The sequence below is a fragment of the Nannospalax galili genome, unplaced genomic scaffold, assembly GCF_000622305.1.
Source record: "Nannospalax galili isolate Female #2095 unplaced genomic scaffold, S.galili_v1.0 scaffold1287, whole genome shotgun sequence".
Taxonomy (NCBI): Eukaryota; Metazoa; Chordata; class Mammalia; order Rodentia; family Spalacidae; genus Nannospalax; species Nannospalax galili.
In genome coordinates this window covers 950,675-965,759 of record NW_008357051.1, presented here as the reverse complement: position 1 = coordinate 965,759, position 15,085 = coordinate 950,675, and the positions used below count along the sequence as shown (strand labels likewise).

At 48.7% G+C, this 15,085-nt stretch overlaps 1 protein-coding gene across 5 annotated transcripts in view; it reads left to right on the top strand.

The window, feature by feature from the left end:
* Tspan18 (tetraspanin 18) overlaps positions 1-15,085 on the top strand; it is a 138,003-nt gene that overhangs the window by 18,216 nt on the left and 104,702 nt on the right. For all 5 annotated transcript variants that reach the window (XM_017794855.2, XM_017794856.2, XM_017794858.2 and 2 more), the window contains exon 2: positions 11,745-11,826. The gene's annotated coding sequence lies outside the window, so the exon portion shown is untranslated. The remainder of the gene's footprint in view (positions 1-11,744; positions 11,827-15,085) is intronic.

Here is a 15,085-nt window from a genome sequence, read left to right as displayed (position 1 = left end):
GATTAAGGCCAGTCTGGTCTACAAAGTGAGTTCCAGGGCAGCTGTGACTACAGGGAGACCCTGTCTCAAACACCACCACCACCAGCACAAAAACAGAACAAACAAACAAACACAAACCACTTGCCTTTTGGTTCTTATTTCTGCTTCTCCAACCTTTACTGCACAGGGAGCCCTGTCACTACTCCACTCACTAAGCACTCAATCAGATGTGGCTGGGTTCACGAATTCACTATGAAGCCATCCAACTGGCTACTCCTACTGCTGTAACAATATACCAAATAGAATCAACTTAAGGGAAGAGAGGTTATTTTTTTACTCCCAATTTAAGAGATGTCATAATAGTGGGAAAGGCATGATGGCAGGGGCATGAGGCAGCTGGTCACAGCTTCATTGTGGGTTCTAACTCTAGCTAGCAACAAGAATCAACCATCACAAGGCAATTGGATCTCTGACCCTTGGTTTGCTGAAATTCTCTTGATTCTGTGCGTGTGTGTGTGTGTGTGTGTGTGTGTGTGTGTGTGTTTATACAGGCACACACACACGCACACACACGCACAAATATAATTGGGCATGTATTGTCAGTATAACTGAGTAAAAATTAAAACCAGGCTCACATACAAATCTAGAGTGAATGTTGTCCAATGTCAACATGATTCAGTATAAGGAGCTAGCGGGCAGTTCTGAAAAGACCCAGAAGCGGTTGGTTGTATAGGCATCAGGGAGGATACAAAACTGGTTAGTGTCCTACATAGGGTGATAAAACCCTAACCCAGGGAATGATCTTTTTTACAAGCAAAAGCAAAAGGAAAAAAAAGTCTGTAAATCTCTATGTGGTTCTGCAAAGCTCATTCCTGTGGAATTCCAGGGTAAGTCCAGCGCTGTCTGGGTGGGCCGCACTTCAGTGGGAAGCCAGGCCTTTCCCCACATCTTAATAGCATCTGTATGTTCTTTCTGATCATGCACAAGGGCACACAGCACTCTCACCTTCCACACTCAAACATAACGTGTTTTTATCCTGAGTTTTGGCTTTTGGGGCACTGTGGGGGTGTGAAACACATATACACTTTCAAAAGCTGGGTTTGAGGGGAACCAGGAAGCCCCCAAAGGTTGGAGTGACTCATAAACTCAGCTTCATGGAGGGCTCCCATGGATGGGGTGCTGCCCATCCTCCTAGCTGCTGAACTTGCTGCAGTCACCCACCCTTGTTTCATTGTGTTGGTCACTTTTCCTATCTCTTTCCCCAGCTAGTTTAAGTTTCTAGAGCTCAGGAGCTTGTGTAATTGAAGTTCCTTCCTGAGCCTCCCATCCCAGGAGTCTGATATTCTGGTGCACAGTGATTCGTGGCAGAGGGTCTGAGCCAGTCAGGTTAAAAGGCCGGCCTTTGTCTGTGACAACCAGCTGAGGCGAGCTGTTGAGGACAGGTTAGGGCTCGTCTCTGGAACTAGGCCTTGCTGCCTGTGCATACATTTCCAGCCCTCATCCCCAATTCTGCCATTTAATTGAGTTTGGAGGGCTGAATGCAAAGGAAATGGATCTTGGCTCTCTTCTCTCTAGGCCTGGACCCTGCTCTCTGGATTCCTAACTTTGTTTCTCAATCAAGGCCCTGAAAGGGGTAAAAGTTCCTGGCCACCTCCAACCAGGGAGGGGAGTTGTGAAAAGCTGGATTAATCTCCACACTATGAATTTTAAAGCTCTCTAGCTTCTTATGTTGGGAGATCCCATCAAAATGCTAATGGCCATGTGGTCTTACCTCCCGCAGCCCCTTTCTGCATTTAAAGTGTATTTACATGGGAGCAGGGAAGAATTACAAAGAGTTGGGGTGCAGTTTGTCTGGACCTCACTGCAGCCCTGCAGGTTATGAAGTCTGAGTTAATGACCCCAGCTTCAAAGGAAAGCTGTGGTTGGCCACAGGCTGGGCTCTTCCCTCAGCTGCAGGTTTAAATTCTCAGCTTTCGGCTTCCTTTCCAGCGGCAGGGTAGCCACTTTTAAATATCTCTGTCACCATCATGTGGCTTTTTAAATACTGCTTCTCTGAGAGGCAGGCTATCCTCCAACATGCGGGCTGCAGGTTTAATACTTCACGTTGCAGCCATGTGAACGTCAAGGTCTAAAATGTGTGTGACAAGCCAACACCAGTGCAGAGACAGGCATTGTTCTTGAACCCTGTGACAGAGCACTGAAGGCTCTGGATGCCTCTGAGACCCTAGATATCTTTATCCAAGCATTTCAGCTCTCTCCTTGGAAGGACATATACCATGGTTTTGGTTATGTGCCCCTACTGTGGGCTAGACGTCATGGTGTCATAGCTTGGGTGACTTTACTTGTAAAGTCCATTAAAGTCCTGAGCCTCCCTCTCCCAGGCCTAACTCTGTGACTGAGGACAGGGCCTTGGCTTGGTCCCCTTTGAATCTCACTTCCTGGTGTAGGAATGCCAGTCTCTTGCTGGAAGTCCTCTGAAGCCCATATCTTCCACTGGCTTCTTCAGGCAGATGGCACAGTGGGATTTCAGGCCTGGGGCCAGGCTATCTAAGCTCTATCTCCAGAGACAAGTCCCTTGAGCCACTGAGGTTTCCAGGCCCCTCTGCTATCCAAACCCAGCCAGTCTGGCAGCATGAGTGAGTTGTAGACAATAGGGTTGGCATGGCAGCATTTCTTTCTACACAAACAGTTCAGCAGAGTTCAGTTGCCCACGCATGCTGCGGCTCCCACCACAACTGTAAAATGGGCACAGTGGCAATGCTTCCCTTGCAGATGGGGAAGAATGAGAGCAGGGTTCCAATGTAGAGTGAGGTCCTGGGGTATCCTTGGCCACACTCTCCTCCAGGCCATGAGCTGCTGATTTCAGACAGTACAAAGCTAGGATCAGAGGTAACTTGAGGTCAGCCAATGGCTGGGGTATGCCTGGGCCACACTCTCTTTTTTCCTGCTCATCTGGGCAAGGCAGGACTATACAGGAAGATGGTGTAGTCTACCAGAAGACTCTGGCTGTCCTGTACCATTGTTGCAGAAAATCTCCAAGCCCCTGAACAGATGGGAGGCTGAGAGGAGGATTGTTAATAACTCGAACTGGGAATCCACAGCTTCTGAACTAAGTCACCGGGTTGGTCCACCTTTATTTTCTCTGGTACTTTCCTACTCCCCAGGCCACCAACAGCTAATGAGCTCAGACTGGAAGTCTTATAGGGTAGGCAGACCCTTGGGGATCCTTACTGCAGTGTCTGGAGCCCCCTGCACTGCACCCAGTATGTCAGGGCAGCTTGCCACTTATCCCTCTCTTTCTGAGCATTTGGGCGAGGGGGGGCGGGGAGGGGACTGCCATCCCATTGAGACCCTGAGGCACAATTAGTAGGCTGACTTGGGAACTCATTACTTGACTTGGGGGTTGAGTGACAGGGTGGGTGGGGAAACCCCTCCTCCTGGTGGGGTTAGTGAAGGTAGAGAGCCTTGGATGCATTCAGCACTGCTCAGCACTCCCAGCAACTTCATTAAGGGCCACCTGGGACTGTGAGATGCAGGCCACAGCAGGAGCACAGCATGCCCAAGCTCTTCTCACCCTCCACCCGAAAGCCAACCCCCTATGTAGCTAATTTAAAACAAAGCAAAACAAAACGCTGCCTTGGTTTAGAGCCATGAACTACAGAGCGTTTACCTGTCAACAGCAATGCCTTAGGATGGCACAGGGCCAGCTTGGGTTCCGGGGCCTGACATCAATGCCCAGAGAGACACCAGAGAAAAATGCATCCAGAATCGAGAGTCTGGCCTCTTCCAAGGACCAAAGACCAAGAGTCCTCATCTCAGGACTCACTAGGAGCCAGAGGGGATGTGGGATGGCTACATTGGGAGCAAAGAGCCAGGGTAGAGAAGGAAGACACAGCAAGGGAGAGAGAAGGGGGAGATGAACTGAGGGGCTGCAGGCAAGAACTGCCCAGGAAAAGCCTGGCTGTCTCCCTCTTGAGTTCAGTTGAATAAAGAGATCAAACCCATGCTCTTCAACACTGTCTGGAAACATTGTATGGAATAGTCCAGAGTCCAGCTGTTTCCCATTAAGTGCTGGCCTGTGAATAGGACAGAGACATATCTGTTCTCTGCAGAAGCCTCAGAGGTGGGGTGGGCTCCATGGAGTTTGACTTGGAACCACCTTATTTTTTGAGAGAAGGTTTCTCCCTAAACTTGGAGCTTGCTGGTTTGTCTGAAGCAGCGAGTCCCAGGATCTTCCTGTCTCTGCCTCACCAGCACTAGAATTCTAAGTGCTTACTTCAGTGCTAGGAATTCGAATTCAGGCCTTCATTCTCATGCAACAAGCACTTTACTGACTGACCAAGCCACCTCCCAGCCTCTTGACCATTTTTAAGTATTCAGTTTGGTAGTACTAAATACATTTATAATGTCGTGTGACCTTCCCCACCATCCATCTCCAGAACTTCATCATGTCAAATGGAAACTATGCATTTGACAAAGACTCCTGATATTCCCTCTCCAGCACACCTGACCTCCTGTGTCTGACATGAAATGTCTCATACAGGTACAATCATGACCTGGCTTGTTTCACTCAGCACAGTGTCCTCACAATTATCTATGCTGAAGTGGAGTTAGAATTTCCTTTCTTTTTGAGGTTGAATGCTGCAGCGTGGCTGGACCACACTGTTTCTGCATTCAGCCATTGATGGAGCCTCAGGCTGCTGTGAACACGGATACAGATATCCCTTACAACCCGCTGTGTCTATACCCAGAATGGAATTCCTGGGTCACACAGTAATTCTATTCCTAATTTTTTTTTCTAAGCTGTTGTGGTGTTTTCTGTCATACCACTCCCACCAACAGCTCACAGGGTCCCACTCTAACACATCCTCGTGAACGCTTGTCATTCCCCCGTTTTCTTTGTTGGTGATGTCATAGTTGGCAGCAGCCATCTTAAAGGAAGTAAAAGGGATTTTTTTTTTTTTTTGAGTTAGGGTCTCCCTGTAGCACCAGTGTGCCTAAAACTCAATATGTAGATCAGGCTGGCCTTGATCTCACAGAGATACACCTGCCTCTGCCTCCTGAGTGCTGGGATTAAAGGGGTCCACAGTCTTCTGCCCATTTTTGAATTGTGTTGCTTGTTTTGTTATATATTTTTGTGATGCTGAGGAACCCAGGAGCTTAAAGACATGATGAGGCAAGTGTTCTGTTTATATAGCCCTTTATGAACAAAATTTTAAAGTTGTGTAAAGTACAGTTTGTCAGGTGTTTTTTCCCTCTCTCTCTCTTGCTGCCTGTGCCCTCAGTGCCAGACCTAAGGAATCATTGCTAAATCCAAACATCACAGTTGCTACTTCTGAAACCTCCCGTGATGAGTTGAATGAATTGACAGCCCTGGACTCCCAGGAAAGCCGTCAGCCTCTCACCATGGACAGTGGTACTGGTTACTTTCTTCCATGCTGTGACCAAATACCTGATAAGAAACAACTTAAGGAAGGAAGGGTTTGTTTTGTCTCACAGTTAAACAGGGTCCAGTCTATCGTGGTGGGGAAGGCATAGTGGAGTTCATGGTGTCTGGAGCTGGACTTCTCAAATCTTGAAGGATCTCTAGGACACAGGGACATGGGGAGTGTTGACACTAAGTTGGCTTGCTTTATTTACATATGTATTTATTTGTGTGTATGTGTTCATGTATGGGTACAAGTATATGTACATGTACATGCATGTGGGGTTGATGTTGAGTGTCTTTCTCTATTATTCTCTATTATTTTTAACTTTTATTTTATGTGTATGAGTGTTTTGCCTGCAAGTATGTAAGTAAACTCACATCATGCAATGCCCACAGAGGCCAGGAAGACAGTTTTAGATCCCCTGGAACTGGAGTTACAGATGATTGTGAGCCGCCATGTTGGTGCTGAGAACTAAATCTGGGTGCAAGAGCACCCAGTGTTCCTAATCACTGAACCATCTCTCCAGCTCTTCTACCTTATTTTTTGAGACAGGGTGTCTTATTGAACCTTGGCCTCATCAGTTCCTATAGTCTAGGTGTCCAGAAAGCCCTAGGAATCTTCTTATCCCCTCCATCCCAGCTCTGGGATTATAGGCATACACACCACAGTTAGCTATTTATGTGGGTCACAGGGATCCAAACTTGGGTCCTCAAGCTTGCAGGGTTTGCTAGACAGCTTTAGTTCTTGACATACCTAGGTAGAGGAAATTTCTATTGAAGAATTGCCTCCATTGGATTGGCATGTGGCCAGGTCAATAGGGCATTTTCTTATTGTTGAGTGATGTGGGAGGGCTCAGCCCACTGCGAGCCATGCCACTCATGGGCAGGTAGTCTTGTATAGTATAAGAAAGCAGGCTGAGCACGTGTCAGGGAAGCACAGCAAGCCAGTAAGCAGCGTATCTTCAAGGTCTGTGCTCCAGGTTCCTGCCCTGAGTTCCTGCCTTGGTCTCCCTCAATGATGAACTGTGACCCAGGAGATATAAGATTAAACAAACCCTTTTCTCCCCAAGTTGGTTTTGGTCAATGTTTTTATTACAGCATTGGAGAAGCAAAGTGAGATACAGATGAAGCCCTTCACCGACAGCCATCTCCCAACCTCTCAGCTGGCTTCTCCTTCTGCCCTTTTTGTTCAGTTGGACACCCAAGCCCATGAGAAGGTGTTACCCACATTTAGGGTGGGTCCCCCCGTCCCCCCCTCCATTAATCCTCTGGAACACCCTCACATATTGCCCAGAAGCCCGGCTCTTAGATGGTTCTAAACCCAGTCAGGTTGGCAATGAAATGATACTGCAGCCTTTTCATTTCTGAGCTGTCTCATGCCGAGGTCAGTTCCCTCTGTTCTTAATTTGCTGAATGTCTTTGTCATGAAAGACTTGAATCTTGTCAAATGCTCTTTGCTACATCCGTGGAGATGGTCACATGTTTTCCCTTCCAGTCTGTACAATATGGTCTCACATCCATTGATTATACATATAAAATGTTGAGCCTTCCTTGCCTTACAGGACTCTTGGTCCCACTTGGTCTCAGCGTGTAACCCTTCATGTGTTATGACCCTGACTTGCTAATGTTTTATTGAGTCTTCATATCAGTGTTCACAAGGGATCTGGGTCTGAGTTTAGAGTTTTCTGTCTGCTTTGGTATTGGGCTAATACTTGACTGCCACTCTTTTAACACAAAATAGTGGCAGATTATATTTTACAGATTTCCCAATTCCCCTGTTTTTCCCGTGCTTATTGCATGTTGGGTACTAGGGGAATCACTTGCAATCCTAACCACTCACTTAAGCGCATGAAATGGGATTGCAACTGTCCCCATTTTGCAGATGACTGTCCTGAGGGTTAGTGGAATAAAAGCTCCTCTTTCCCTTCATGATGTGGTGGCAAAGGGAGAGCTGAGATGTAGTCACATGCCTGGTCACACCCAGCAGAATTAGCCACAGCTTTGTCATCACTGATGCTGAGGGTCTCTGCCTCCCACTCTGTCTCCTACAGGTAGCAGCCCGACGTGCCTAAGTGAGTACAGAGGCAACATCAGTAAGGCTAATCTGAGCATACTGGCAGTGTGTGTTCAGCCTGGGTGATTAGAGTCTGTGCATACTGTGAGGACCTGAAGATGGGCTGTGGGACAGTGAAGGGTCAGATGATATAAGGTCTGTATACAGGCAGATGGAAGGCATGGAACCCACTGGAGCAGACACAGCACTACACTATGACCAAGCAAGCTGGAAGGAACAGAGGTTGCAGCTTAGCAATGAATCCAGGAGCCTGAGCCTGGATAGGCACCAGGAGAAGACATGGGGATAGGAGAATGAGCTGGAAGTGGAAGTCTAGCTGGGAAGATGCAGAACAGTATATGGCATTGGTTTCCTAGGGATGCTGTGTTGTGAAGACAGCAGGGGGCATTCCCACTAGTGGGCATTCCCACCAGGGGGCAGTCCCACCAGAGGGCATTCTCACAGGGCACTGTGTCTGTCTGCTGAATTTAAATTTAGAAGTTTAAAAAGTGTGGTTGGGACATCAGGGGCTACAAGAAAGTCTTTCATCTGGGCCTCCAGGATCCGGAGTACCCAGTGGCTCTCAGACCTCCCTTCCTCCCTCCATTCCCCTCTCGTCTTTCCTTTCCTCTCTCCCCCATCCCTCTCCTTCTTCTGACAGTCTCTCAATATTTAGTCCAGGTTGGCTTCAAACTCACTACTTAGCACAGATTGGCCTTGAACTCGGGATCTCCCTGTGGGCTGGGATTTCAGCATGCACTGTCACACCCAGCAGAATTTGCTCTATAATTTGCAAGCTCAGCCCTTGGTTTAGAAGGGGAGGAAGAGGGTCTGACTTTTGATACAGGTCTTACCAAATAGGCAGGCACAGTGGATTTTCATCCGAGTCCCTCCTTCCCTAAACTCTAACTATGTTGGATTTTAAGACACTACTTCTTTCTGTTTTTTTTTTTTTCTTACACATTCTTAGTATCTCAGAAACCAGGCTGCATCATATAAAAAGTGAGGTCATAATTAACTTAATTAATCAGCACTGTTAGATGTACTTAAGGTTACACTGATTATGATCTTGGAGTCCAGCATCAGGCGCTTGGCTCCTGGGTGCCAGGCTCTCTGCTGCCTCTAGCCTTGCGTTTTTCAGGGAGTCTTCCATTAACCCACAAGTTAGCAGGCTTGACTGTCCTCCTGGGTGAGACCTTGAGGCTCTGAGTAGGTCCTTCCTGTGAGCTTAAGGCCCATACTGAGCTAGGTTTTAGGTTTCTGATTTCAGCAGGGGCCACTTTAGACCTAATGAGGAGCTTTACACAAGGCAAGACCAAGTCTGGCCTAGAAGGATGGGTGGTAAGGTGGGAGTTGGAGCTGCTCCTGGTAGACTCCCAGCCTTGCCTTTCCCAAGGCCATCAGGTCAAGGGTCACTGCCTACACTCACACTGCTCCCTGGTACCATCTTTCCACATTACCTCATGAGAGCCTTTTTCTGTCTCCCAGAGGAGCTCTGGCTAGACCATGGATGACAACCACCCTCCCTGATGGGCCTGGAATGAAATTCCATGGGACAGGCAGAAGCTCAGGTCAGAGATGGCCCCTCATTGGTGGCCAACATGGAACTGAGACTGGACATGTAGTTTGTCTCTCCTGGCTGCCTGATAATAGCTGATCTCTTTTAGGCTGCAGAGAGGTGGGATCTGCTTACCCTGGAGATGTTCAAGGTTCCAGAGGGAGCATCCAACCTGGAAAGCAGTTTTGTCAGAGCCAGGCTCTGCTCACACCTCCTGACACAGGGCCCATAGCTGCTCCCGGTGTGGCTGCAGCCTTTAATTTCATTAATGTGTGACATTACCCATGCTGCATGGCTGACGGGCATGCTTGACATTAATACATGTTCTGAGCGCTCCCCTGAGCTCATAAAAACTCATTATCAGTTCTGAGCCAGTAAATGCAGTTCCTGGCTTCTCAGAGGTGCCTCGAGCAGTGGGAGCCTAGACATCTGTCAGCATCATCCAGTATCCGACCCCTCCCTTTGTGCTGGACCTCGGAGTTGCAGCCATTGGGAGGGGACCAGGTCACGTGATAGGCAAAGCTCTCTGTTCAAATTTACAACCAAGAACCAAGGCAAGAGGTACCTTTCTTCCACCTGTGATTTGCTGTGAGTTTGCTTGATACTGAAATGCTAGTGTGGCCACACAGGCACGAAATGGCCATGCCCTTCATGGCCAGCCATGGTAGCTGATACGTGGATGGTGAATAGGTTTGGCTCACACGCATCATGGGATATATAAAGAGGACCCAGGAGTGTGGGCATACTCAAATGAGGTGTGACCCGTGGACTTACCAGGTGTCAATCTTGTGTGTCAAGATCCCATTTGCTCTCTCTGTATGTCATGGAGGTGTGTTTGCAATCAGATAGCACCAGGTGTGGGTCCTGAGCCATAGGCTATGTCATGGATTTGTCTGTTGAATCTCATGAGTGGGTGAGGAAGGGTATTTACCTCTGTGTTTAAAAAATGAAAATTCTAGACAGGTTTGATGGTGATGTACACAAATAATCACAGTACTTAGGAGGCAGAGGTAGGTGGATCTCTGAGTTCAAGGCCAGCCTGATCTATATAGAGTTCCAGGCCTTCCAGGGCTACATAGTGAAACCCTTTCTCAAAAAAAATAAAAATAAAATTCTCACTAGTTGTGGTGGTGTATATCTGTCATCACAGCACTGGGGAGGTGGTAGTAAGAGGATCAGGAATTCAAGGTCAGCCTTGGCTACGTATTGAGTTGAAGTTAGCCTAGGCTACATGAGTTCCTGTCTCAAAAAACCAAAAAGGTCCTCCAAAATGAAAATTCAAAATGTGCATGTATGTGTGCCCATGTGTATGCATACACATTTGTGCATTTATGTGTTTGTGCATGTGTCTAAGTGTGCATACGTGCATACATGTATCTACATGTATGCACACATTTGTGCGTATATATAGGGTGTGTGTGTGTGTGTGTGTGTGTGTGTGTGTGTGTTTGGGATTTCTTTGACTACTGCTTTGATCTGGCCCATATGCATGAGGCCCCCAGGGCTGGCACTGCCGGATGGACATCCAAGGCACAAATAGCCAAATAAAACTAAGCCACATCCCCCAGTCATTCCCATTTCTCATCAGTTAACAGTCTGAGAATCCCTTTGTCACCTGGGGAACCTTGAACTCATCCCTGTCCTACTGGGACCTCTCCCACTTGGAGGTGGTACCTGTCCCATCCTGGGCTTCCCAGGCCTGGGTTCTAGTCCCCACCCTACATCATTTCTGGCGGGACCTTGGGCAAATTTGTTAGCTCCTCTGTGTTCAGGGTCTTCAACCATAAAGTGGACAGGCTTTCTTGTGTGGTTGTCCCTGTCCCTGTCTGATATGGCATGGCACTGACCGGGCCTCTACTGTTCTATGTGGCTCAGTGGTTGAGGCAGGAGGAGCACAACTGGGACCTCACTTCCTCTCTGTGATGGTGGCTCTAAGTCTTGCTTATTTTATTCAGATGTGCTGTGACAAGCCAGTCCCAGGGGATAGGCCTAAGCCTTGGCTGGCTGGTATGCCACCAGGATATACTGAATGTAACCCTTCTCTGTGACTGTCCCTCAAAGTGACAGGAGAGCTGAAGAGTCTGGACTTCTGGCCCACACTGTGGGGCCGAGCTGCCATCCGAGGCCCCTCCTCCTATTACTCATCTCATCATGAGCAGTCCTTGAAGTTATTGGTCTGCCAAAGAGACTGAATTCTTTTTTTTTTTGGTCTTTTTGAGACAGGGTCTCCCTGTAGCCCCAGCCGTCCTGGAACTCACTATGTAGACCAGGCTGGCCTTGAACTCACAGAGACCTGCCTGCCTCTGCCTCCCAAGTGCTGGGATTAAAGGCATGCGCCACCATGCCTGGCTCAGAGCCTGAATTCTTTAGATGATGATGCACTAATTCTCTCCTCTATCTTCACAGTCTCTCAGAAAGTCCTTTTGAGCCTGAGAAGTCTGAAGCCCCCACAGCGGGTTGATAATAGTCCATCTCAAAGCAAAAATGCTCAGGCTGATGTTTTGATTCATAGTTTGGTGTCATGGGTGCCTGGGTGCCAGTAGGACCCATGCCTACCCTAGGAAGCTTGGGATCCATCCTTCATTCTAGCTATCCTGTGAGGTCCCTGTGTGGTAGAGCTGTGAAGGGAAAGGGAGGCTTGGGGGAGGGTGGGCACCACATCTTGGCAGAAATGACTTTGGAAGCCATTCTTTCTGATAACCCTGGCTTGTCTTTTCTTCCTCTAGAGTTTGCCCTGACGCTGTCAAGAGACCTCAAGGGCCCTGGGTACCTACCTGTAGGGAGAAGAGAAGAAACGAGCTGAAGGAGGTAAGACTGAGCAGCTTGGTCGCTGAATCATGGGATGTTAATTAAGACAGTCAAACTTATTCCATCTATCCGGCCCTGTGAGGCAAAGACTCTGAGCAGCTTCAAGGGGTGTGAGGCAGGGGAGGCTGGAGGTCCATCCAGCAAGCAGGAGCTAGCTCTCCAAGAAGGGGCAGAACTCTTGGGGGACCCTCCTGTGCCCCTGCCAGCCACCCCGGTCTCAGGATTGGTGTGATCACCACTCTGGAGTGTGAAATTTAACTCCACAGGACTGGAGCTGTCCCCTGTCTGTGATGCACTGAGTATCTGCCTCTTCAGCTCTGGGAGAATTTTCCAGGGCTGCTCAGGACCCCAGAAGTGGCCATAAGTTGGGAGGCCACCAACACACCTCAGAGGCATTGGCTTCCTTGCCCTGCCTATTAAACAGGCAGCTGTGTTAAGTTCACTCCAGCCCTCACATCCCGCACTTCTGAGGTCACGAGGTCAGAGTTGATGATAGAAGTGACAGGTAGGGGTTGGGGCAGGGTAGGGGGAGAACAGAGGTATTTGGAAACTCCCAGAAGAGCTGATGGCAGGTCTTGAATCAAGAACAATGTGGCTCAGGCCCATTGGGATCAATCTCAGGGTGTGTGGAACAGAGGGACCTGAGTTCAAGTTTTGGATAAGTAGAAGAGCCAGACGAGCAAACAGGTCAGCTCAGTGTGGAGACCACTTCCTGGGCTGCCCCAGCCCACCCTCTCAATGACCCTGGGATCTTGGTGCTATTACCACCTCCATTTTAGGGAAGAGAAAACCTAGCCTCAGAGAGGCAAAACAGTGACAGAACTGGGATTTGAAAATCCTGCCTGAATAGCTCCACAGTTCAGTGTCTTTTCACTCTAGTTCTGTGACTTAAAGCTAAAGGTTAAACTAAAGCCATTAACTACATTGTCTGTGTGAGAAAACATGAAAGTTGTTTGCCTCCTTGTCCTGGGGGCTTGGATTTTAACATTGGTCTTTTAATTAAATGCCTGCGGATCTTGACTTTTTGAACTTAAAACTGGAAGTGTAACATCTACTCATAGATTATTCTGAGGGAAAATGAGATGAGGAAGATTCCAGAAGCTCCCCACATGGTTCCTTGTGGGAGCCTCTCTGCACCTGTCTTCTCACGCAGGGTTGCAGGGTTGCTGTCGGTGGGGCATGGCAAGGGCAGATGAATTGCTGTGCTGTGGCCTGGTGGCATTTCCTATTGAGCTGCCCTGCCGTCTGTGTCTGTTAGCACTCGACCACCTTCCCATCAAGGACCCTGCAGTGTGCTGCTGGCTGCCTGGGGTGATTTTGGCTGAAGTATAAGTCTGGCTGGGTGGCTGGTAAACCTGGGACTGACTGAGGTTCAAGTGACTGGTGACCGATGTGGCTACCCATCATGTGCTGCTACTGCAGCCTGAAGCTCCATAGCTCTGTAGCCCCCAGCTGCAATCTCAGCTGTGAATCTCCTTCAGCAGCCACTGGAGCCCCACAGGGGGCAGGTACATACAGAGTCCACAGGGGCAGATGCCTGGAGTCTACAGGGACAGATGCCTATAGAGTCCACAGGGGCAGATGCATACAGAGTCCACAGGGGTGGACGTATACAGAGTCCGCAGTCAGAGTCCAGAGCTGGGCAACTTCCTTTATTCACCTGGAGGGACTTGGCGAAAGCTCACCTTCCTAGAACCTTCCTTCCCGGGCATTTCTCTATCCAAAAGTCTCTTTAAACACAGAAGCCAATATTCTGTCATCCTCAGGAGGGAGCCACAGAGCCAGACCTGAGCCTGGGCCCTCCTAGAAACAAATGCTAGCTAGTCACAGGGACAACATAACACAGAGTAACCCTGGAGTAGCTGTTTGCCTCAGGACAAGTGAGGGTGCTTCAGCCTCAGTTTTCTCATCTTTGAAATGGGCAAACAGCCTGTACTTCGCTGGCTCAGGTGACACACTCCCCAAGTCATCCCATTCTGTCCTTTCCTCCCAATCACCCTGTGATCTCAGCACCATTATCAGGTATTGTGAGGGAAGGCAGCAATGGCCAATGGGAGTTACCCCATTTACTTGAGCAATGGCAGCCCTCTTGGGGATGTGTAGCCTCTCAGAGGACCTCCCTAAAAATACCCAGCTTTCCAGGATGTAAGAGTTGGATGTTTGTCACCAAACAGTGAGGTTACCCAGGAGACACATACCTCCTCTGTGCCTAGTCTAAAAATGGCTTGAAGAGGGGTCTGGTTTGTGTCATCAAGCTCTCAGTTCTGATATATCAGGACCCTGGGACATGGGAGTGTGAGCTGCCTTTCCCAGCTCACCCTCATAATGGCTCCCAGCCATCCATCCTGGGCCCTTTCAGCAGATAGCAAGTGATGGTACCAACACCTGGAGGCCAGTTTCATCTGAGCTGGCAGAGAAGCAGTTATAGGCTCCAGACTCCAGACCTACCAAGAGGTTAGCGGAGAACCCCAACACAGGCACCTGCCCCCAGAACTATTTCCTGAGCACCCAAAGGGCACTTTTTGCATGCATGCATGGTGGCCCTCTCATTGCCCATGGTGGCACCTTTCCCGGATTCTCCACCCAGCTTTATACAGAGTTCACAGGCCAGGAAAAAAGAGAAGTTCCCAGCCAGCACTTGGGGAGGGAGACTGAGGCAGGAAAATCCAGTTTCAGTCCAGCCTGGAATAGATGGCTAGAGGCTGTGTGTGTGTGTGTGTGTGTGTGTGTGTGTGTGTGTGTGTGTGTGTGAGAGAGAGAGAGAGAGAGAGAGAGAGAGAGAGAGAGAGATTTCTGAGTTTACAGCCTTCTGTAAAACATCATGAGATCTGCCTGCAGGAAGGAGGTGGCAGTAGGAGAGGGGATGATGGAGGCCCAGTTGCCCCAGCAGAGGCTGGTCACTGCCTCCATCCAAGAATCCATTACAAAGTTCAAGGTCACGAGGAATCACCTCTGTGTTCTTCCAAGAGTTTTACAGTTCTAGTTTTTATACTTAGGTTGTTGAGCCCTCTGGAGATATTTATTTTTTATATGGCATGAGGCAGGGATTCAGCCATTCCAGCACCGTCTGCTGAAGAGGTGCCCCCCCCCCCCGTCCCCACTAGCCCTGGCAACATTGTTGAAAATGAATTGCTTGTGGATAAATGAATTTATCTGTATTTTATTATTGTTTGATGTGGTTTTTTTCCTTCCTTCCTTCCTTCCTTCTCTTCTTCCTCTTCCTCTTCTTCTTCCCCCACCATTCTCTTCCCCCTCATCC